This window comes from Maniola jurtina, chromosome 17, assembly GCF_905333055.1.
Source record: "Maniola jurtina chromosome 17, ilManJurt1.1, whole genome shotgun sequence".
NCBI classification, from domain to species: domain Eukaryota; kingdom Metazoa; phylum Arthropoda; class Insecta; order Lepidoptera; family Nymphalidae; genus Maniola; species Maniola jurtina.
The window spans coordinates 1874242-1897512 of NC_060045.1; the positions used below are offsets into that span (position 1 = coordinate 1874242).

Sequence of the window (23271 nt, forward strand, 5' to 3'; positions counted from 1 at the left end):
ACGGCCGACGCGGGAAGTGTCTGGGAGTATTGGCGACATATTTTTAAGGATATTCCCTAAAATATACGTAAAAATCAGTTTGGAGAATTTACGTGAGGTAAGTAATGTTTTTATGTACCTTGATTATCAGATACCTGAAAATTGGCCGTCTAAGCAAGCTAGCACGTAGGCTAGGCATGCTTTCTTAGTACTTACTAACACTACTCAATCGTACATATTTCCTGTGTCAGAAAATACGTAACCTCTGGTGGTCCTGGGATAAAAGTAAGGTGCATTGGGGCTATTTCGAAAATGGGTATATTCCGAAAGTGCAAAAAGTCTACCAAACGCAGCAATATATTCCTGCTGGCAACATTAGGCAAAGCGCCATCTTAGATTTACTTGTCGCGACAGACGTTGCGAGTCGCTCGCGCTAACATCACGCGAGTGTCGTCAAATTATTCAAGAGAAGTGATTTCGCGCCGAATTTTGGTGATTCGTAATAACCCCAAGATAGTTTTCTCGAAATCCTGGTAAGTTATTTCAATGTTTGTTTGTTTTTATGATAGGTTTTTGTTTTGTGCTTAATGATAATAGGAAAATAAGGTTCCAACTGTGTTTTTTATTTTTTTTTCTGATTTACCCCTCCGGGTTTATTTCGATATGATTGTTTCGCAATAACCCCACTTACGTTTTCCTACTGTAATTGCCAATAGTTCTCAAAGTGTATCGTTTTATTGACCCGCGACGTAAAAATGACGGAATGTTATGAGTTTGACGTTTCTGTATGTGTGTGTGGTGTGTCTGTGCCATCGTAGCTGCCCAACGGATGAACGGATTTTAATTTTTTTTGTTTTTTTTGAAAGGTGAATTAATGGGAATGCTCTTAGATATGTGTGATGAAAGTTAGGTCGGGGTTTAATTAAAATTCTTAACTTTGTTTTGTACCATGTCGACTTTGCTAGTTATTTTTTTGGATTGGGTTTGAAATCGGTTTCCATAATGGGGGTTGTGAGAGGTGAGGAGTGATGAGGGAGAAGTGTAGAGTCACCCCCACTTTTCAAAAAATACCCTCCCCCCCGCCTCTCACAATCCCTTATTATGGATACCGATTTCAAAACCGTAACCATTTTTTCCCCTTAATACACTGAATGGTGTATAACGGTTCTGCAGTTGTATGTCTATGGTATTCCTCAGTTATTGCTTAATTATTGCATTTTTTGTGTTGACAAAAGTTATTTCTTTTTTCAGTGTCATCATGCCTCGTACTTATTTAAAAAAGAAAAATAAAACATACACTTCTCAAGATTTAGCCACTGCCATACAGAAAGTAAGAAATGGGGAGCTTACCGCATATGCTAAGAATATCTACATAATTACGTACTTACTTATAAAAATAAAAGTTGATCTCACTGAATTTTTGTTTTATTTTATTATTGACATTCTTTAAAAGACATTAAGAAAATAAGTAAGTACTTAAAAATAACTTTGTTTATTCATCGTGCAGTTGTAAATTTCCTAAAATCTTAAATGATATGTTGAGAACCACTGTCACGTATCACAACAAATCAAGGTTTTTCTGGGGTAATTCCGTAATACAAAGTTATAGGAATTCAAGTTAACGGTTATTATTTAAAAAACTTACAATATCAAAATCTATGGGGCAATTACGATGGAAAATGTAATGTAAACTCTGACTGAAATGCAATAAAGGCGACTTTTGAGTTCTTCCGGAATTACCCCGTGATAGTTCGCAATTATCCATTATAACCCAAAAATATGGTTCTTTATTTAAAACACTTTCTTTAGCAAATCCAACGATATATTTAAAAATATAATTTATGCTTTTCAAAGGCTTTTCAATATCTATGCAGATCTAAAACAGTTAGAATCGTAAAATAGAGCATTCCCAAATAATCAAATGAAATGTTCACCTCTAGTCATCTCGCAGAAATTTCTATCGGAATTGCCCCAATGCACCTTAATAAGAAAACCAGAAAAGAGCTGATAACTTCCAAACGGCTGAACCAATTTTTTTGGATTATAGCTAAGAACACTCTCGATCAAGCCACCTTTCAAACAAAAAAAACTAAATTAAAATCGGTTCATTCGTTTAGGCGCTACGAGGCCACAGACAGATACACAGATACACAGATACACAGATACACAGATACACAGATACACAGATACACACGTCAAACTTATAACACCCCTCTTTTTGGGTCGGGGGTTAAAAATACATAATAATACCTTGTTAGAGCAAGCTAAGTAAAATAAGTATAATAAATCTCTAAAGAGTGATAAAGGCAAAAAACACATTCTTGTGTTTGTCATACATAGTTTAGCTTTTTTTGTTGGGCACAGATGATAACTGTGCCCAACAAGCCTCTCTGGTAGTAATTTATTGCGAATATTACAAGTTTTTGTTAAGTTTTCTGTTTTAAAAGGTGTTGAAGGTGTGTAGAAAACCATTATTTTATGGTTCATCGCTTTGTGATCGGCTGTAACAGTCTGTAGCGAGCGCAAATTAAGAAACATAACCTTTCATTCATACATAAGATTTGTTTTATTGTTTTGATCCTTTCGGGTATATACTCGTCTGACAGGTCCACCTTGATGCTTTGTCTGAGGACTAGCCATATTTACTATTACTAATTATTTCGCGTCGCGCAGCGCAGCTCAAATGCGTTGGAACCTTTAGGGCCGGCGCACATATAGCAGAGCGCAGCGCAGAGCATTTTCACAGTCAAAATTTTATCGACATTGTCCTCATTGAAATAATATCTAAAATCAATTGTGCATCCGTGCGGATACTCGCGCATCCGCGCGCAGTCCCGCGCGTGCTCGCGCATTCTCTGGTAGGAATTCGCATAATGTGTCACGCGATTAGAAAATTTCGCGGGCATGCTCTGCGCTGCACTCCGCCATATTATGTGCGCCGGCCCTTAATGAACAAGGCGGGACAAACAAAGTCAAAGGATTTTTATCTATGTTTTTATTCACCTAATGAACTCCAGTCCATTCCGTAAGATTTGGCCGCGGGATGGGGCGATAAAACAGTAATGGCGCCGCCAGTTAAAATAAACGATAGACTCATTGAAGATTTTGCTTGGCCTTGCTGTAAACACGTCTGGCTCTGGAGGCTAGTAAAGAACGAAATCTACAAGCTTTATATAGCATTTAAAGACGTGCAATGCTCTCATAGTAAGTAGAGAATTTCGTTTTCAAAGGGGAAAGAAAACTCGTATTTTTAGCGCCTTGCTTAAAAAAAACCGGCCAAGTGCGAGTCAGACTCGCGCACTGAGGATTCCATAATCCGGATTTTCCGGGATAAAAAGTTGCCTATGTCAATTACAGGGACGCAAACTACCTCGGTACCAAATTTCATACAAATCGGTTAAGCGGATGGGTCTTTGCGAATCCCGTGGGAACTCTTTCATTTTCCGGGATAAAAAGTAGCCTATGTCTGTCCCCGGGATATAAGCTAACCCTGTAAAAAATTTCGTCAGAGTCGGTTAAACTGTTGGGTCGTGAAAAGGTAGGAGACAGACAGACAGACATACTTTCGCATTTATAATATTAAGTATGGATAGTATGGATATTAGTGTGATAGTGTAATTGAGTAAAAACCCGTACTTGCAAGTAGGTACCTACCAATTTGAGTAAACAAGGTAAAACCTTTCGACTTTAGACAAACAACTGTCTACGTGCTAGTCTGTAAGGCGATAAGAGCTTTGATAACTTATCAGTTGTTTTGTATACCTTATCAGTTTATCAAAGTCAGAACTATCACCTTGGGTGTTCTTGTGCGAATTATTCGAAAACAATGTAAAGTTTTCGACTATGCGTTATCATTTGCAGTAATTATTTACAACTAGCTGACGCCCGCGACTTCGTCCGCGTGGATTTAGGTTTTTAAAAATCACGTGGGAGCTCTTCAATTTTCCGGGATAAAAAGTAGCCTATGTCACACTCTTGGTTTTTAACTATACCTAACCATGCAAAAAAACACGTCGATCCGCGTTGCTCAGCTGCCATGTGATTGAAGGACAAACCAATAAACCAACGAAGAAACACACTTTCGCATCTATACTAATAAATAAAGTTGGAGTGTTTGTCTGTAATTTCGAAATAACTACCGCATATTAAGGTCATATGGTTATTTGAACGATACTATAACTGAATCACGTTTTTAAAATTTTTGTCTGTCTGTCTGTCTGTTTGAAAAGGCTAATCTTGGGAACGGCTGAACCGATTTTGACGGGATTTTCGGATTTTCACAGACAAGTAGAGAATTGACCAGGAAGTAACATAGGCTACTTTTTTAACCGACTTTCAAAAAGGGAGTTGTGTTTTTCTACCTATGTACACCGAAATCTCCGAGATTTCTGAACCGATTTGCGTCATTTCTTTTTTAATCGATAGAGGAACTTTGCGACATTGTTTCATAAAAAAATTGGAGTCCAACTCCTCAATCCTGATGCTGCAGGGGATCTGACCAATCCACGCGGGCGAAGCTGCGGGCATCAGCTAGTTTATAATATAGGTAGGTACCTACTAGTGATCGCCGCGGCTTAGCTCCTGTGGGAATATCGAGAAATCCGGCTTTGCCTATGAGTAGGTAGGTTAGAGAACCTCTGTGCAAAATTTTAAGTTTTTAGGTCCAAAGTTTTGGGCTGGGCATTGTAAATCAGTAAATGAGAACTTTTTTTTTTATTTAGACTAGAATCAGCCCGCGAATTCGTCCGCGTGGATTTTTCAAAAATCCCGTCGTGGGAAGTTTTTGATTTTCCGGGATAAAAAGTACCTATACTTTTTCCATCTCCAGGATGCCAAGCTATCTCCGTAGGTACAAAATAGATGACGTCCGAGACTTCAGAGGAAAACCATTGCGAATGACATAGACGATTTCACCTTCAAACTAGCAATTTTGACATGTCATGACCCTCTATTGACAATTAATCAAGCAGACATTTCAATCTGCGAAATTTACGCGGACTTTTAGTATTTTGACGTAGGAGGGTAAAAGATCCAGTAAATGAACGAATAAGGACTACCCTGACATTGACCTAAAATTAAGGTATATGAGAATCGTTCTATATATAATTTTTATATTTTGTGTGTCTGTACACAGTAGGTATACACTCTTAAATTATTTAAATATCAAAAAATCAAATAAAATGCGTGGTATTAATTATTATAAATTATTTTATTTAAGAAACGGATAAATTGCCAGTAAATGAACTGGGAATTTCAGTGAATGAACGAACTCTATCTAGTGCATAAACTCTCGATTCTTATTAATAAATAAATTCTTAAATATATTTTCGGCTTGGAATTCAAAAAAAATTGTCAGATTTTCACAGTTTTTGACTTATTGTATATTTTTTTCTACATTTTGCGCGATAAATCAAAAACTATTTTACATAATAATAATAAATAAAACCTGTTTTAGAATGTATAATAGAGCCCTTTCATATGATATTATCCCCTTTGGTATAGTTATCTTAGGTTGAAAGTCACCTAAATTTTCTGGAAAACAGTCTAAATGATTACAGAGAAAATGAAACTTAATGCCCATGTTGCACCCAAGTCGCTGGAAGTGCAACATCAGCTGCTGAATGTTTTGAGAGTAGTGAGAACAATATACCGTAACACATGTTATCAGATTTGTTCCTTTGAGCCGAGAGGCCACATGTTCTGATGCTTTTTAGACAATCTAAGATCTCTTATTAAGTGGTCCAAATCATTTTGATTAAATAGTCTAAGTTGAGATGTAAAAGTCACTACATCGTCACTACCTTCTGAAAGTTCTTGAAGTAGATTGGAGGTACTGGGTTGGGGCTGAGGTACAGATTTATCACCAGAAGTCAGAATCGTTCTAATTGTAGACTGCAAGTTACAATAAAGTCGCTTGGAACAATTTTTTTGCTGTTTCTTCTGGTTATATTCACAATGCAGAAATAATAATCATCATGGTGTTTAGATGGTTCGCGCCAAATTATAAGACTTTTTTTAGTAAAAGTAGGGTCTATTCTTATTTGCTCATAAACGCAATGAGGAAATACAGCTTCCACATATAAAAATTTGGAGTCCAGGCCTTGCTGTTAGCTGCTAATGGGTTCTCAAAGTAGCCCGAGTATGCTTGTTTTACAAAGTTAGACCCACTTGCACGACATTCTTTAATACGTACTCGCCACCAAATGGTACAAAAATGATTGGAATAACTTGCAGATGTTCTTCTTGATGTTAACACCTCGATAAATTTTGGAAATTACTTGTGTGATCTTAATAAAGTGTGAACATACAAAGTGTGAGTATAGTGCAAAATATGGGGGTACCTGTATCTCAAAAACTAGAGCTGCTGTGTAAAAAATTAAAGTAGATCTGAAATCAGCGACGTCAAATTAGTAAGAAACAGTTTCAAAACCTAATAAAACAAAAAAGTTGAATTTTGTATGCCAGTGAAATGATTCGGAATCGGAAGCCACTTTATATATCGCGAAATTTGGAAATGTGGTCAAATTTTCGAAATCCATATTTATCAATGAAAAGCGACATAATTTTGTAAGTAGTACCTACTTACTTCAGTTTACTATTTTTGAACAGTTTCGCAGAGGTACAACAATCGGCCTCATTCAATCAGCCGCCATATTTATAGTAACAGGCAAATAAATACAATTAAGTATTGGAACTACAATACCTATGCTCCTAAATGTATCTTAAATAACAAGTCTCATTCAGCGTTACAAGTGCAGAAGAGGAAGTAGACAGACGGATTAACATCAGTTCGAACAAGTACTGGGCACAAAAGGAAAGAATGAAAGGAGCTTACCCAGTACATCTTAAAAGATCCGTTACAGATACATGCATCCTGCCATGCCTTACCTATGCCAGCCAAACATGGGTCCAGACAAAGAATATAAAAAGAAAAAGTGACTTGCTAAAGGGCGATGGCAAGGAGCATAACTTAAGGAAAAAATATTCAAAGTGAGAATTGAAGACATAAGAAAAAAGACAAAGCCTACAGACACCTTGAGACATGCCCTAAAACTGAAATGCAAATGGTCATATTGTATCGATTTTTACAGATGAAAGAAGGACAGGAAAAATCTCCCCTTGGCCAGGTCCAGCAGGTAAAAGAAAAATAGGTAGACCGAAGACGCGTTAGTCTAATGCTATTGTGCAAATCGCGAGAGAAAATTAGCTTGATAGTACCAAAGACAGAGAGAAATGGGGATACCCAAGAAAGAAGAATACCAGAATAAATATTTAAAAAAAATCTAAAGAAAAATTAAACCGACTTCAAAAACCACAAACACTAAAAAGTAAAAAAAATTTTAGTGATTGTGGTTTTTGAAGTCGGTTTTATTTTTCTTTTGAAAATTTTTTATTTTACAATTTTTAGTGGCCCCACTGTACTATAGTATGCCATACTCAGTTTACCTAAACAACCCGAACCAAACCCTAACCCTAACTCTTGCCAAACCCTACTGTTTACTAAGATATTACACTGATCGCGAGCAATTTGCTCTTATCCATTGAGGAGTTCCGTTCTCCATCTCGGAAGATATTCATCAGATCTTCATCAAATTTATATGGGACCACCTGCGAAGTATACCCTATCAAACAAAAAAATCCAAATCGGTCCAGGCGTCTTTGAGTAATCGGGGAACATACATTAAAAAAAAAAGATACCGAGGAATTCAGAACCTCTTCCTTTTTTTGAAGTCGGTTAAAAATATACTAAGATTTACTAACATGGTGTTATACCACAGAGTAGCGAACAGAGGCAAAGCTTCTAAGAAGCGAGCAAAATTTATAACTATTTTGGTAGGGTTGGCACAGAAGAATACAATTTAATAAACAATAGGTATTTGTTCAACAAGATGGCAAAGTTTGTTTTTGTTGTGATTGCTTAGTTTAAATATCGATCGATAGATCTAAATATCGATTTTGAACGAAATCAGTCACTTTACAAAGAATTATAAATGGTGCCAACTTTTTTAAATTTTGGTAACAGTTTCCTATTTTGTGATCCCAGGGAGCTCTAAATATCGACTTTGAACGAAATCGGTCAATTAACAAAGAATTTCAAAATGGCGTCAACTTTTTTAAATTTTGGTAACAGTTTCTTATTTCGTAATCCCAGGGAGCTCTAAATATCGATTTTGAACGAAATCGGTCAATTAACAAAGAATTTCAAAATGGCGTCGACGTTTTTAAATTTTGGTAACAGTTTCTTATTTTGTGATCCCAGGGAGCTCTAAATATCGATTTTGAACGAAATCGGTCAATTAACAAAGAATTTCAAAATGGCGTCGACTTTTTTAAATTTTGGTAACAGTTTCTTATTTCGTAATCCCAGGGAGCTCTAAATATCGATTTTGAACGAAATCGGTCAATTAACAAAGAATTTCAAAATGGCGTCGACGTTTTTAAATTTTGGTAACAGTTTCTTATTTTGTGATCCCAGGGAGCTCTAAATATCGATTTTGAACGAAATCGGTCAATTAACAAAGAATTTCAAAATGGCGTCGACTTTTTTAAATTTTGGTAACAGTTTCCTTTTTTGTGATGCCAGGGAGCTCTAAATATCGATTTTGAACGAAATCGGTCAATTAACAAAGAATTTCAAAATGGCGTCGACTTTTTTAAATTTTGTTAACAGTTTCCTTTTTTGTGATCCCAGGGAGCTCTAAATATCGATTTTGAACGAAATCGGTCAATTAACAAAGAATTTCAAAATGGCGTCGACTTTTTTAAATTTTGGTAACAGTTTCCTTTTTTGTGATGCCAGGGAGCTCTAAATATCGATTTTGAACGAAATCAGTCAATTAACAAAGACTTTCAAAATGGCGTCGACTTTTTTAAATTTTGGTAACAGTTTCTTATTTTGTGATCCCAGGGAGCTCTAAATATCGATTTTGAACGAAATCGGTCAATTAACAAAGAATTACAAAATGGCGTCGACTTTTTTAAATTTTGGTAACAGTTTCTTATTTTGTGATCCCAGGGAGCTCTAAATATCGATTTTGAACGAAATCGGTCAATTAACAAAGAATTACAAAATGGTGCCAACTGTTTTAAGTTTTGGTAACAATTTCCTGTTTTGTGATCCTAGGGATCCTCAGATATTGATTTTGAACAAAATCTATGACAGTTCAAGAAAATAGATTTTAAACATTAAATTAAATGAAAACACGACGCGCGACGTGTACTGCAGCCCCTGAGCTTGAGCACAGGCCGAGCCGGTATAAACCGATTTCTCTCCGTACGCGACGTAGGGCATGTGCTCACGCACACACGCGCCTCAAGCTTGTAGTAGTGTACCTATCGTAGCGCGCATGTATGAAGCTTTGACTCTGTTCGCTACTAATGTGGTTATACAACGCAATACCACACTCACAAACACTCGTACAAACATACAGACAAGTATATACTCACACACACTCACACACACACACATGGACGCACGCACACGCACTTTTGAACGGTTTGAACGGAACACGGTTTTGAAATTGAAATTGAAAAAAGTGTAAGAATTTGTAAGAAAATATTTAAAAAAAGGTATATCAGCCGGTTTTTTATTCCAGTTCTTTATACATGTAAAAACGTCCAATCTGTTCATTTACTCGAGCCTTTACCCTAGTACCTAATTATATCGACCGCCCCATATCAAAACAAAGTAAATGTCATTTTTCCGAAGATCGTTTTATGTCATAAGCCTAACTTTCATAGTATGTCCCGTTGTATTGTAAGGACACCCACATTAAAGTAAAATTAAAAGCTAGTAAGTCGCTTTGAGCATTTTAAAACATAGTAAGTCTATGAACTGGCTAGGTTTTTTATAGATTAATGCGCCTTACTAAGTTTTTCAAAGGAATTAGATTAAATAAAATAAATATCACCCATTATCTAAATACCATGTCAAAACAGTAAATACTTAATAATGCATTAAAACTTAAAAGTAAGATAGGAAAAGTCAATGACCTCTACATGTCAACTGTTAAATATGGTTTGCAAGGGAAATACTTTGCATACTTACATAATGTTTTTAGGGTTCCATATCTCAAAAGGAAACACGGGACCCTTATAGGATCACTTTGTTGTCTGTCTTTCTGTCCGTCTGTCTGTCTGTCGTGTCTGTCAAGAAAACCGATAGGGTATTTCCCGTTAACCTAGAATTATGGGCAGGTAGAGAGGTCTCAACTCTCATAGCCCAAGTAAAGGAATAAATCCGAGAACAAATTTCGTGATTCTAGATCAACGGGAAGTACTGTATAGGTTTTCTTGACGGACGGACGGACAAATGGACAGACAACAAAGTGATCCTTTAAGAGCTCCGTTTTTCATTTTGAGGTACGGAACCCTAAAAAAGAAAATGATGCACATGTAATGAATAAATGTGTAGGCCAGTCTTCACACTAAAATATTTAAACCCCTTTAATTTAAAAACTGTCATAGCCTAGTGGTTAGAACGTCCGCCTCCTAATCGAGGGTCGGGGGTTCGATCCTGGAATCACGCACTACTAACTTTTCAGTTATGTGCGTTTTAAGCAATTTAATATCACTTGCTTTAACGGCGAAGGAAATTATCGTGAGGAAACCTGCATACCTGCAAGTTTTCCATGTTCTCAAAGGTGTGTTCCTAAATTTCTCTTGAATTTAAACCACTTACTAGGTTTTGATATGAGAAAGAAATTTGACATTAATTGACAAAATTGAGAGACCTAAGCTTGTATAAGAACACAGAAGTGTCATAATTCGTGTTCACTTTGCCTAACGTCTCTCGGAGAGCAGAGAGAGATTTAAACTGTTTCTTATAATCACTGGCCATATTTCAAATGCGAAAGTGTTTGTTGGTTTAATATTCAATCACGCTGCAACGGAGCAACCAGTCGACGTGGTTTTTTGCATGGATACATTTAAAGACCTTGAGAGTGACATCTCTCTCCGCATCGTATTCTTTATTGCTGAGGGTTGTGACCTCTTTCCATTATTCCTACATCTAATGGTAGGTTTTCTTGGGATAATAATGCGGTGGGTTCAAAGAGCCTACGGAACTCGACTAGAAAAACGAGATTTTGACTCTTAGGTTTAACGGTTATGAATTAGTTATTATTATCAGTGATAAAATTGATTAGGGCTGCCAGGTAAAATGACATTTATCTCGGAAAATCAAAGAGTTTCCACGAGATTTTTTCCAAGTTTGCGCTACTAAGTACATATATTATGAAGAGGAAAGGTTTGTTTGTTTGTTATCGATAAACTCTGAAACTACTGAACTACTTGCACTAAAGACAATCATCAACATCAACCGACAGACGTCCACAGTGAACATAGGTCTTTAATAGGGTCTTCCACATGCTACGGGTTTGCGCCGCCTGAATCTTTGCGCTTGCGCTTGACGATAATCATGCTTTAAAGAAAGCAATGATGAGGTCCAAGTTGGAGCACGCTTACCTAGAAGATGCCTATGCCTATTAAGATGCAGGTATCTAAGGTATATATGGCAGGAAACACGGCCGCCGAAATGGCGTTCCAACCTTTAGATTCTCCCCATTGCCCGCAGCATGAATCTGAGCTTTCTTATGATGGTTATATTATTATGTACATATAATATCTCATAAGAAATCTCTAACACACAATCCAGCTAAGTAGGTCCAATTTCAAAAAAAGCTAGCTAGCCGACAAATCTAACTCAGTTAGGCAGCCTTCGGGAACCTTCGAGATGTCTCTCGTCCAAAATTCCTCAATGCTTGAAGACCAGTCTTTGAATAGTGCATGATGTCAGTGATGAAAAATGGATCCGAAATATAGGTCTTTTTTTGTACACAGGAAATGCCTGACGCATACCCCTCCGTCATGTGGGGCTTGCACCAAACTTGCACTACTACGAAATCCATTTCGGAACACGGCGCCCGAAACGAGGCGCGCTATCTCCTAAAAAACATAGGTATAATACCTATTTAGAACACTTACTATCTGTCATCATAATCTATGACAACCTCCGAGTATTTACCTGGTAAAACCGTAACTTTAGAATAAATTTTAGTATATAAGCAGGCTTCATTTAGAAATGAAAAAATCCCTATTTTATTTTTCAACGATTATAAACACAACTTTCATTCAAAAATAATAAGCTTAAATTCATTTTAAATAATATTTTGCGACGAAATGACGCGCACAGTCCTTCCGCCATGACAGTCCAGTGGACACTGAATTCCATAGAGCGCCTGCAAGAAAATAAATAGCACAGGAAGTTTTTTGGTTAGTTTTAGATTATTTAAGAAATGAAAAACATTTAGTATAAAACTAACAGTTCGAATTGATTGCTAAACCTAAACATATCATTTTCTGGAGGTTGGCTTCAAAGTATCAAGATGTTAAAGAAAATTTTTACAGAACAAGTTGCGAACAGCAATGTTTTCAACTTGTTTTTTTTTTTTATTGGGATAATGTATACAAAATTAAAAGAGGCCCTTATAATCTTCACAAACTGAAGTTTTTAATTGCATGTATTTAATAGCTGTTAATGCTTTAGAAAAATAAACAATTTACTTCAAAGTACAGCATTTTTGCGATTAGTCACATAGCTATGGTCTTCATCTTCTGGATTTAGATTTTATATAAGAGTCCCGTGGGAACTTGTTGATTTCTCGGGGAAAAATACCATAATGTGTCCATAACTGGGATGCAAGCTAACTTAATAGACGTACCTTTCGTCAAAATCGGTTAAACGGATGGCCCGTGAAAAGCAGACAAAAAGTGAAGACAGACAGATAGACACACTTATATTAGAGTATGGATTATCATATCTACTTCCGTAAATTGATAATTATATTAATTAAGTAGATAGGTACATATTAATTATTATTTATCTATCTACGTCCTCGTAATTTTATCGACAAAGATAAACTAACATCGCAAAACTAGACGGAAGTTAATTTAAATAAAAAGGAAATGAAATCTAAACACAATTATTAAACTGACTGACTGATCAATCAACGCACAGCTCGAACTACTGGACGGATCAGGCTGACAGATAGGTCCGCTAAGAAAGGCTTTTTAAAAATTCATCCCCAAGGGGGGTAAAATAGGGGTTTGTCTGTGTATTCTAGGCGGACCACGGACGAACTCGCGGGCATAAGCTAGTACCTACTTAAATGATAAAGCAACTAAAACCTTTATCTTTTTAACAAACCTTTTGGCATCGGTCCAAGCAAAGGGCCATGAGAATAAGATGGTACGGAACCCATGTGTGCGAGTCCGACTCGCACTTGGCCGATTTTTGGAATTTTTGGCCGATATTTGCTAATTTCGTAATGTTGCATTGCGAAATTAGACGTTTACACGTGCAATTAATAGTGAAATTATTGTCGTGTCGTGCCACTAACGTCGTAATGTAAATTCCGCTTTATTGCAAATCTGCTATTTTCTTATCGTAATATTTATTATTTTTTAACCCCCGACCCAAAAAGAGGGGTGTTATAAGTTTGACGTGTGTATCTGTGTATCTGTGTATCTGTGTATCTGTGTATCTGTGTATCTGTCTGTGGCCTCGTAGCGCCTAAACGAATGAACCGATTTTAATTTAGTTTTTTTTGTTTGAAAGGTGGCTTGATCGAGAGTGTTCTTAGCTATAATCCAAAAAAATTGGTTCAGCCGTTTGGAAGTTATCAGCTCTTTTCTGGTTTTCTTATTACTTTTATCCCAGGACCACCAGAGGTTACGTATTTTCTGACACAGGAAATATGTAAGATTGAGTAGTGTTAGTAAGTACTAAGAAAGCATGCCTAGCCTACGTGCTAGCTTGCTTAGACGGCCAATTTTCAGGTAACTGATAATCAAGGTACATAAAAACATTACTTACCTCACGTAAATTCTCCAAACTGATTTTTACGTATATTTTAGGCAATATCCTTTACAATGTGTCGCCAATACTCCCAGACACTTCCCGCGTCGGCCGTATTGCTTTGCAGACGCTTTAAAGCTCCCAAAATAAGTAATTACTTAACTGCACGTAAATTCTGATGCTCCATTTTTTTATATATGTCCACCAGACAACTATTTTAAAACCTTTTACAAGAAGACAGACCGATCCAGAGGGCCAATCATCCCCTAAATTAAATTTTAATGCCTCTGTGGGTTTGAGCGCGAGGGCATCATTATCTACGCGCATGAGACTGAGTAAGACATGTATTAGGATATATTGACTTCTCTCTCACTCTATTATAGTTTACTTATGTCAATTAATTATTAATATTAAAAAAAAAACAGCTAAAAATTAAAAAAATTGGAGAATTTACGCGAGGTAAGTAATATTTTTATGTACCTTGATTACCTGATACCTGAAAATTGGCCGTCTAAGCAAGCTAGCAGGTCTGTAGGCATGCGTTCTTAGTACATACTAACACTACTCAATCGTCCACATTTCATTCGTCAGAAAATACGTGACGGCTGGTGGCCCTGGGATCTTTCACTATTGTAACAGAGGTTCATAATATTATGTCAATTGGCAAATGTCAAGCTGTCAAGATGGACGTTGCCTAGATACATAATTATTTATTTGAAAATAATGTTTTGGAAAACTCCGATACTTTGGATCGTAGGCGCGGAGTTTCTAATTTATAAAATATTATAATCACAGTTAAACGAGAAAACATCAATTCAATTATAATATCCAACAGTCAACCAAAGGCCACGAACAATCAACCCAAACCCAAACCATAGTCAAACTATTTTTAGGGTTCAGTAGGTATCTATAGAAAAAAAAACATGTTGTAGCCTCGACTATTGTAGACGCGTAGGTGTGCATGGCACCATTAAATATCGTAGGAGGCGATGACCCTCCGCGCGGCTGAGGTTCCCGCATCGTAGTCGCTTTGTCGCGCAGATTTGGATGATTGGCGCACCTTCTTTTTATTTTATCTGCTTGAACTCAGCTTATTTACTTTGACAAAATACGTTTAAAATTCATCATCATCAGAATCAACCCATCGCCGGCTCACTACTGAGCACAAGTCTCCTCTCAGAATGAGAAGCTACCACACTGGCCAAGCACGTATTGGCACACCTCACGCACCTTTGAGGGAGCATTATGGCCAACTCTCAAGCATGCAGGTTTCCTGACGGTGTTTTCCTTCACCACTTCGTTGTCTGTTTGTGTGTCATCTTTCAAAAGAATCAAAACTTATAAATTGGGTACTTCCCGTTTACGTAGAATCATGAAAGGCAGGTAGCAATATCTTATAGCCCATAGCACTCTACTCCTGTGGCCCAAGTAAAGAGAAAAATCCGACAACTGAATTGTCATTACATAAAAAAAACTTGTACGGAACTCTTCATGTGTGAGGCAGACTCGCACTTGACCGGTTTTTGAAAGTTATGTCAAATAAAAATTTGACATGCAATAACAAACAAAATGAAATACAAGCCACTTTATTCCTTATTTCATCGGATGAAAGTCGATTTCAATTTAATCGTAGGTATATCTTGAAAAGCGAACTATTATACGACTACGTAAAATGGGTACATTTTTAAAGCAACGACATGTTAGAAACAGATATTTCGTGTTGGTCGTGTTAAACTATGTGAGTCATTCAGATAATTCTTGATTTAGTGATGTTCGGTCAAAAATATTTCATGGAACGTATAATTAACATAACATTGATGTTACTTTTGAAGAGATATTAGCTGCCTTATTGGATTTATATTATTATAGAAATTGGGTTTTAGAATGGCACAAATAAACGGTAATTTATGAATAAAAGTTTAAAAAGCGTGAAATAAAAATTAAATTAAAAATTTAAAAAACCCCCGACACATAAACCTCTAAAAAGTAAAAAAATAATAGGTAAGTATGTATGGGCCCTTTAAGAATAGTATAAATAGTAAAGTTTTTATCCAAGCGTTCGTTGCGTCGGGGGACCGCTAAAGACTATTTTTTCTACAACAGATGACTTTCATAGTTTATGATAGGTAGCGGTCCCCTGGCGCAACGAACGCTTGGATAAAAACTTTACTATTTATACTATTCTTAAAGGGCCCATACATACTTACCTATTATTTTTTTACTTTTTAGAGGTTTATGTGTCGGGGGTTTTTTAAATTTTTAATTTAATTTTTATGTTATAAATCGATTGCAGTACCTGCTGCCAAGACAAAATTGTTTTCATTGCAGGAAAACAACCATTATTTCACGCTGCCTAAAGGCTCAGTAAATTACAAGAAAATTACAAGAATAATATTTTAAATACCTACCTCGTGGGTAGAACCAACTCGTGTAAGTCGGGTACGGTTCGATATAGATATTACGCAAGCCGCCGACGCATCCCGCCCTGGTACCCAGGGGGGCAGACACCCACCCTTAAAACACATTCTGACGCCCAAGGTCATTACCACCCACACATCTTACCATTGAAAAATCAACTCTAACCCTCACTGATACAGTTCAAATTCAAGTAACAAGGACCTTTGCCAAATTCCATTGGAAGATGTGACCTATTCATAGAGAAATGTGGTCTAAATTCCTTTGTGTGGTGACCAAGCCGTAGTATTCCGTTGTAGTATAAGCTCGGGCAATCAATGAGCCTGGTTGTATGAATTATGTATAGATAGCTCATTTGACGGCCGAGTCTGGCAACTTCTAAACATGTGCCGGACGTGTCGTGCTCGACAGAGTACGTATCAGCGGATTTCTAGGGCTCCGTACCTGACTGATGCCAACGGGACCATATTACTAGCCTGCTAGGCCTCCGCTGTTCGTCCGTCTGTCTGTATATCTGTCAGCGGCATCGTGAACCGTCATAGGTAGAGACTTGAAACACAGAATGTGTATTACTGCCGCCTATAACATCAAACAATAAAAAATTTAAAATGGCCCCTTAAAAAAAAGTGTTATTTCTTGTTCGATGGTACGGAACCCTTCGCGTGCGAGTCCAACTCGCATTTGCCCGGTTATTTGGTATATCTTTTAGTACTCCAAACTATGGATATAAGTGCGAATCAGAACTCAGTAATCATAATATACATGACTAGCTGATGCCCGCGACTTCGTTCGCGTGGATGTAGGTTTTTAAAATTCCCGTGGGAACTCTTTGATTTTTTGGGATAAAAAGTAGCCTATGTGCTATAATCTATCTCCATTCTAAATTTCAGCCCAATCAGTCCAGTAGTTTTTGCGTGAAGGAGTAACAAACATACACACACACACACACACACACACATACAAACTTTCTCCTTTATAATATTAGTGTGATAGTGTGATTAATCGTAACTCTAACGCAACTTAACCTAACAAGAACAAAGACTGAAAGTATCAATATAATGAAAGAGCATAAAAAGAACCGAACAATAACGACAGTCAAATAAAGAAACATACATAATATCTGAGATGTGGTGCCAACAAATAACAAAAACATGATAAACAAGCTTGCATCCCTCAATGGGCAGCAAATTCCTCGTCACGATCTTTTCGCGTTTCCCTCGCAAATCCACGGCCATTTTAGCTTGTACCATTGATATACAATAGGTATGTTACGCTGAAAGAGCCTCAATAGCTCAACCGGTAAAGGAGTGGACTGAAAACCGAAAAGTCGACGGTTCAAACCCCGCCCGTTGCACTATTGTCGTACCTACTCCTAGCACAAGCCTGACGCTTAGTTGGAGAGGAAAGGGGAATATTAGTCATTTAACATGACTAATATTCTTTTACTAGCGAATAAGCAACTCACAACACTCACTGTGAAACATCCACATCGCAAAATTAGTGTTAAATAGCTTTTATGAAAGCAATCACAGAAAGACCACATAGCGAAATTCGTGTCGTGGCGACCACAACGCGTTGTGGCAACATTGAAGAAAATCCATGTCAATAGATCTTATAAGCGTAAATTAAAAAATTATAACACCCCCGACAAGTGAAGGTTACAGTAACTAGAAAAGAGCTGATAACTTTCAAACGGCTGAATCGATTTTCTTGGATTATAGCTAAGAACCGACGATCAAGCCACCTTTCAAACACAAAAAACTAAATTAAAATCGGTTCATTAGTTTAGGAGCTACGATGCCACAGACAGATACACACGTCAAACTTATAACACCCCTCTTTTTGGGTCGAGGGTTTAAAATGCCCACCCAGTTTACAAGCAATACATTGCAAAATGGTGGATTTTGATGCTGTCAATAATAAGAAAATGTGGAGAGTTTTAAGAGGTTATATTTCTATCAGTATTTTAAGCGTCACTCAGAACAACAGGTATTATTGAAACATATTAAACGAATTAGCCAATGCCCGCGACTACGCCCGCGTGGATTTAGGTTTTTCGAAATCCCGTGGGAACTCTTTGATTTTCTGGGATAAAAAGTAGCCTATGTGCTAATCCAGAGTATTATCTATCTCCATTCCAAATTTCAGTCAAATCCGTCTAGTAGTTTTTGCGTGAAAGAGTAACAAACATACATACACAAACACTTACATGCTTAGCGGTTTTACGACAGATTTAATCCAAAGAAAACTAATGACAAATAAATTATCGATTGCTACCGCAATATCTAATTATGCAGTTCACAATCTAAGCACCGAAGGTATTTCCGAGTCTTTGAAGGGAGACTGATATAAACACCCTCAAAACATCCGTATTTGTACAGTTCTTTTAAAATCGCCTCCTTGCAACAGATCGTGTGACATCGAATGAGTCAAATATCGATTTTATTAAACTATCAATACATAACATTCTAACAATTCAAATCAATTTTAGAAAATACCCTAACAGTATCTTTGTTTTTGATATGAACGGCTCAAAGCTATTGTTTTATTCGAAACGGGAGACATATTTCCCACACATCTCTGTGGTTCGTATCAAGTTTTCCGAGAACTCCTAATGCGATGGTCAGAGCATGGTAATAAGTTACTGGAAGCGATCTCCGGTGGCCGCTGGCTTGACACCACAGTTTAGCAAATCTACAGTTCAGAAAGGAGCGTATTTGCGTAGAACGTCAAGCCTAAAATCCGATGGGCTAGAGTCTAGCCGCTAGACAACAGCAGTTTTCCGCAATTGTTAATTATAAAACGCGTCCTAATAAGAATGTCTCTAAATGAACAAGTGAGACTTTGATTTACTGAGCGAATACTAGTACTTGATATGGCCGTTGCCACAATAAAAAACAACCCTGGGCTGTAGTTATATGCTCGATGATTTCCTACTGTATGTTTGCTACCCCGTGGTAGGAGCCTGGCTTGAGGCACAAGAGTAGCGATTGGCAAGCAACGAAGCACACAATTACAATGATTATAAGGTTTAACATGAATTAGAGCCGCGACCTGATGTTTTACATGGAACTTTTGCGGTTACCTGCAATTTGAAGGCTTATTAAAGCTTCGTCGATCTTAAATAATTTTAGCTTGTAAAGGTCTTACGAACAATATGATGACTGACGCAATGACAAAGGACTACAAGTACCTAGATCCCGAAGGCCGTGTAGACATGTTCTTGTAACATGGTGTGGTCATGGTCATTATCTGGTCTGTGGTATGCCAGATTTTTTTAAAAATGTGTAGTTTCAAAGTAACACGGGCATTTAAGTAATAGAGAGAGCCAGCGCGTGCGAGACCTTCGTTATTTTATAAAAGCTGAAAGTTTCACTGAGAAATAAACTACGTTTGTAAGGCGCTCGTTACGAATAAACTCCTCTTATAAGTGTTAATTTAATTCGCTTGTGATAGGTATCCCTAGTCTTTGACTGCTCGCTCATAGCTTGCGTCTGAACCTAACACACAATCAACACCAAGATCTAGGATTGTCAGATGCCCCGTACTTTACGAGTTACCCCGTGTTTTAGGGTATGATAATACAAAAACACGTCATTGCGAAAATAAAATACGGGGTAAATCAAGCTCCCGTATTTTTTACAAAATCAACGTCCTAGCCGAAACCGATTCAATATTCATACTGTACCTAAAGGTGGAATTATTACAAATATAATTTTAAGTTTCACAAAATGAAGAGCTTATTGTGCGGGACAGCCCGGAACAATAATAGTGCATAATAAGGTGCCGGACAGTTCGAGAAACTTGGGGAACAGAACTGCGTAAACCCCAATTTAAAAATAATAGATTATTGTCTTACCGGGAACGAAACAATAGGTCAAGGATCGAGAAAGCGTAAACACCTATTGTCTTCGACCCTTTTTTTGTCTTCGACCCTTTTTTCTGATGCTGCCGCAAAGCGCGACTTTTCCAGAATATACGAAAAAAGAGATGGGCGCATGGAAAAGTAAGGGACAGACATAGCCCAAAACAGTATATAAGCGGACGATTTCGACGCCGCGACAGTCAATAGTCTTGTCTTGTTATACAGTCTAGTCTTGTCTTGTTTTACAGTCTTGTTCAACAGTCTTGTCTTACACTTAACAGTGAAACAGTGATCAGTATAGTACAGTGAACAGTGTAATACAGTGAACAGTGTAGTACAGTGAACAGTGAACCTTACAGTGAACAGTGAACCTTACAGTGAACAGTGAACCTTGTAGTGTTATTAGTGAAGTACAGTCTCACAAGGTTTATTACTGTAAGTAAATAGCTTAGAATTAACACTGTAAATAAATTTAGTAACTGGCAGAAAATAGTTGAATTTCATTTCGCCTTCCAACCAATCCAGTGATAGCAAATGTACACAAGCGTACATTTAATGGTCCTTCGAATCGGATATTGTTGGAAGAATTAAAAATCTGAAATTCATCGTGATATTTGAAGACAGCAAAATGCCAGTTACACGTCAACAAACCAAAAGCCACAAGGCCCTTACAGAACAAATTCCTTCGACGTCAGAGGTAACCGCCGCTTTGGCTACCGAAACTAGGACGGAAACCGACACGGCCTATACAGTCACGGGAACTGTCACAACGGAAGCAACAGAACAGACAGCGATTTACAGTACTTCCGCGACGTCAGCACCCTTTGCTGTGTCACCCTCCGCGACAGTCAAATCGAAGATTTCGGCCGCCACTTGCTCGATTACGCCCTCCTTCGCGCCGACTCTGCCCGTCGACGCGAAACAGATGGTCCCTCCGGCTACAGGGGGGGTTCATACAGTCCAGCGTACTCGAGATACAGAGACCTCTACGGTAAAGAAGGGAACAGTTGACAAACCACAGGTACCTCGGACCCCCAGTAAGAGAGGGGGAGAGGGACGATCGAACTACAGCAAGACGAAGGCTCACAAAATAGCAAAAGCAAAGGAAGAACTGCTGCGCCTACAGGTGGAACTAGCTGCTGCGCGCCTCGCCGCCTTGGAGACAGAAGAAACAGATACAGAAATAGAGGATTTAGAAGACGATGGTGTCTCCGTCCACTCCAATACAGAAGTCAACAAACGAGTGGACAACTGGCTAGACAGTCAACCAGCACGTCCCGTGCTAGCGATCACTGATGCACCTCACTACCATACAGAAGAGTCAGTGGTCAAAGACGCGGAACAACAGAACCTTCCAGAGGAACATCAAAAGTCTGCACATCAGTCACCGGCGGGAGTGCAATCCGGAATAGCAGAGCTAGCTACAGCTATCACAAACGCCGTGAAAGCAGCGCAGCGCCCCAAGTACATCGAACTGCCTTTCTTTGGTGGATCACATCAAGAGTGGCTACCGTTCCGCGCCGCTTACTATGAAACTGAAAATATGTTCAGTACAGTGGAAAACATAAATCGTCTGCGACGAAACTTAAAGGGGAAGGCCAAAGAAGCAGTGGAAGGGCTTCTTATCACCAGCGCGCACCCTACGGAAATTATGAAGACCCTCGAGTCAAGATTCGGAAGACCGGAGTCAATCGCTATGACAGAGATGGAGACGCTCCGTGGACTGCCGCGTCTCACCGAGTCACCACGGGACATTTGTATATTCGCGACGAAGGTCTCTAACGTAGTGGCAACATTGAAGACACTAAGCTGCGTGAACTATATGTACAACCCTGAAGTTTCGAAGACACTCGTGGACAAACTTACACCTACGCTGCGCTACAGATTCTATGACTTCGCAGCAACACAACCCAAGGAAGACCCAGATTTGTTGAAGCTGGAAAAATTCCTCAAGAGAGAAGCGGAGCTGTGCGGACCATATGCGCTACCTGAACAGGTAGCCTCACAGACATCAGCCACTCAACAGAAGAAACCACAGAAGGTCCACAACGTCGCAGAGAGGATGTACACAGCCAAGTGTCCCGTATGCGGAAAAGAGGGACACAATTCAACAGAATGTGAACAGTTCAAGAATTTGGATGAAAATGGAAGATGGGATACAGCCAAGTCCAAACGCCTATGCTTCCGATGTCTTCGATACAGAAATAAAATGCACAGATGTCGAGCTAAAGTGTGCGGCATCAACAGCTGCAGGAATTACCACCACAAGATGCTGCACTACAACAAAACAGAAAAGAAAGAAGACAAGGAAGCTACAGAAGTAATCAATTCTGCGTGGACGATTAAAAAGAAGCAATCATTTTTGAAAATTATCCCAGTGCAAGTTGAAGGACCCAAAGGTACTATCAACACCTTCGCCTTGTTGGACGACGGGTCAACAGTGACCTTAATCGACAACAACGTGGCCGAATGCATCGGAGCGCCAGGACCCGTCGATCCACTGAAGATAGAAACCCTAAATGATATGAAGACATCGCAGTCAGCTTCGAGAAGGGTAACCATTAAATTGAGAGGTCTCAACGATTGTGAAGAGCAAATACAAGCGCGCACAGTAAAGAACCTACAAGTCTCGTCACAGCAGGTTTCAAGAGAAATGGTGGATAAATGCAAACACCTAGCAGATATCCGCGATTATCTCATATATGCAGATGTGAAGCCAAGATTGCTAATTGGTCAAGACAATTGGCATCTTCTGCTGACAACAGAAGTGAGAAGAGGAGACAAGAACCAACCGGTGGCCTCTCTCACGCCGCTAGGGTGGGTACTACATGGCAGTCAGACTCGCACCTTAGGACGCCGTATTGACTTCGTGTCACACGTCGCAGAAGAAATAGAAGATGACCTGGATAGCCTCGTCAAGCAATACTTTGAGATGGACGCACTCTGCATACAGCCAAAGAAACCAAAAACAGACCCCGAAGAACGCGCGCTACAGATCCTGGAGAAGACAACCAAAAGGACAGCAGAAAGAAGATACGAAACTGGTCTTCTCTGAGTAGGGTAAAATTGGGAGTTGTAGCTCACGTCTCTAGATAAAGCGCGGCGCGTCTAGCGGTGTAGCTGCACCGCGCCGCGCATCGTATAGACGTGAGCT

General features: G+C 38.5%; 1 protein-coding gene and 1 long non-coding RNA gene across 2 annotated transcripts in view; one reads left to right on the plus strand and one right to left on the minus strand.

The window, feature by feature from the left end:
• LOC123874076 (ski oncogene) overlaps positions 1–23271 on the minus strand; it is a 133565-nt gene that overhangs the window by 15049 nt on the left and 95245 nt on the right. The window lies entirely within an intron of this gene.
• On the plus strand, positions 332–1396 carry LOC123874079. Its single transcript, XR_006797827.1, has 2 exons — positions 332–512; positions 1231–1396. It is a non-coding gene; the product is annotated as an uncharacterized LOC123874079 (long non-coding RNA).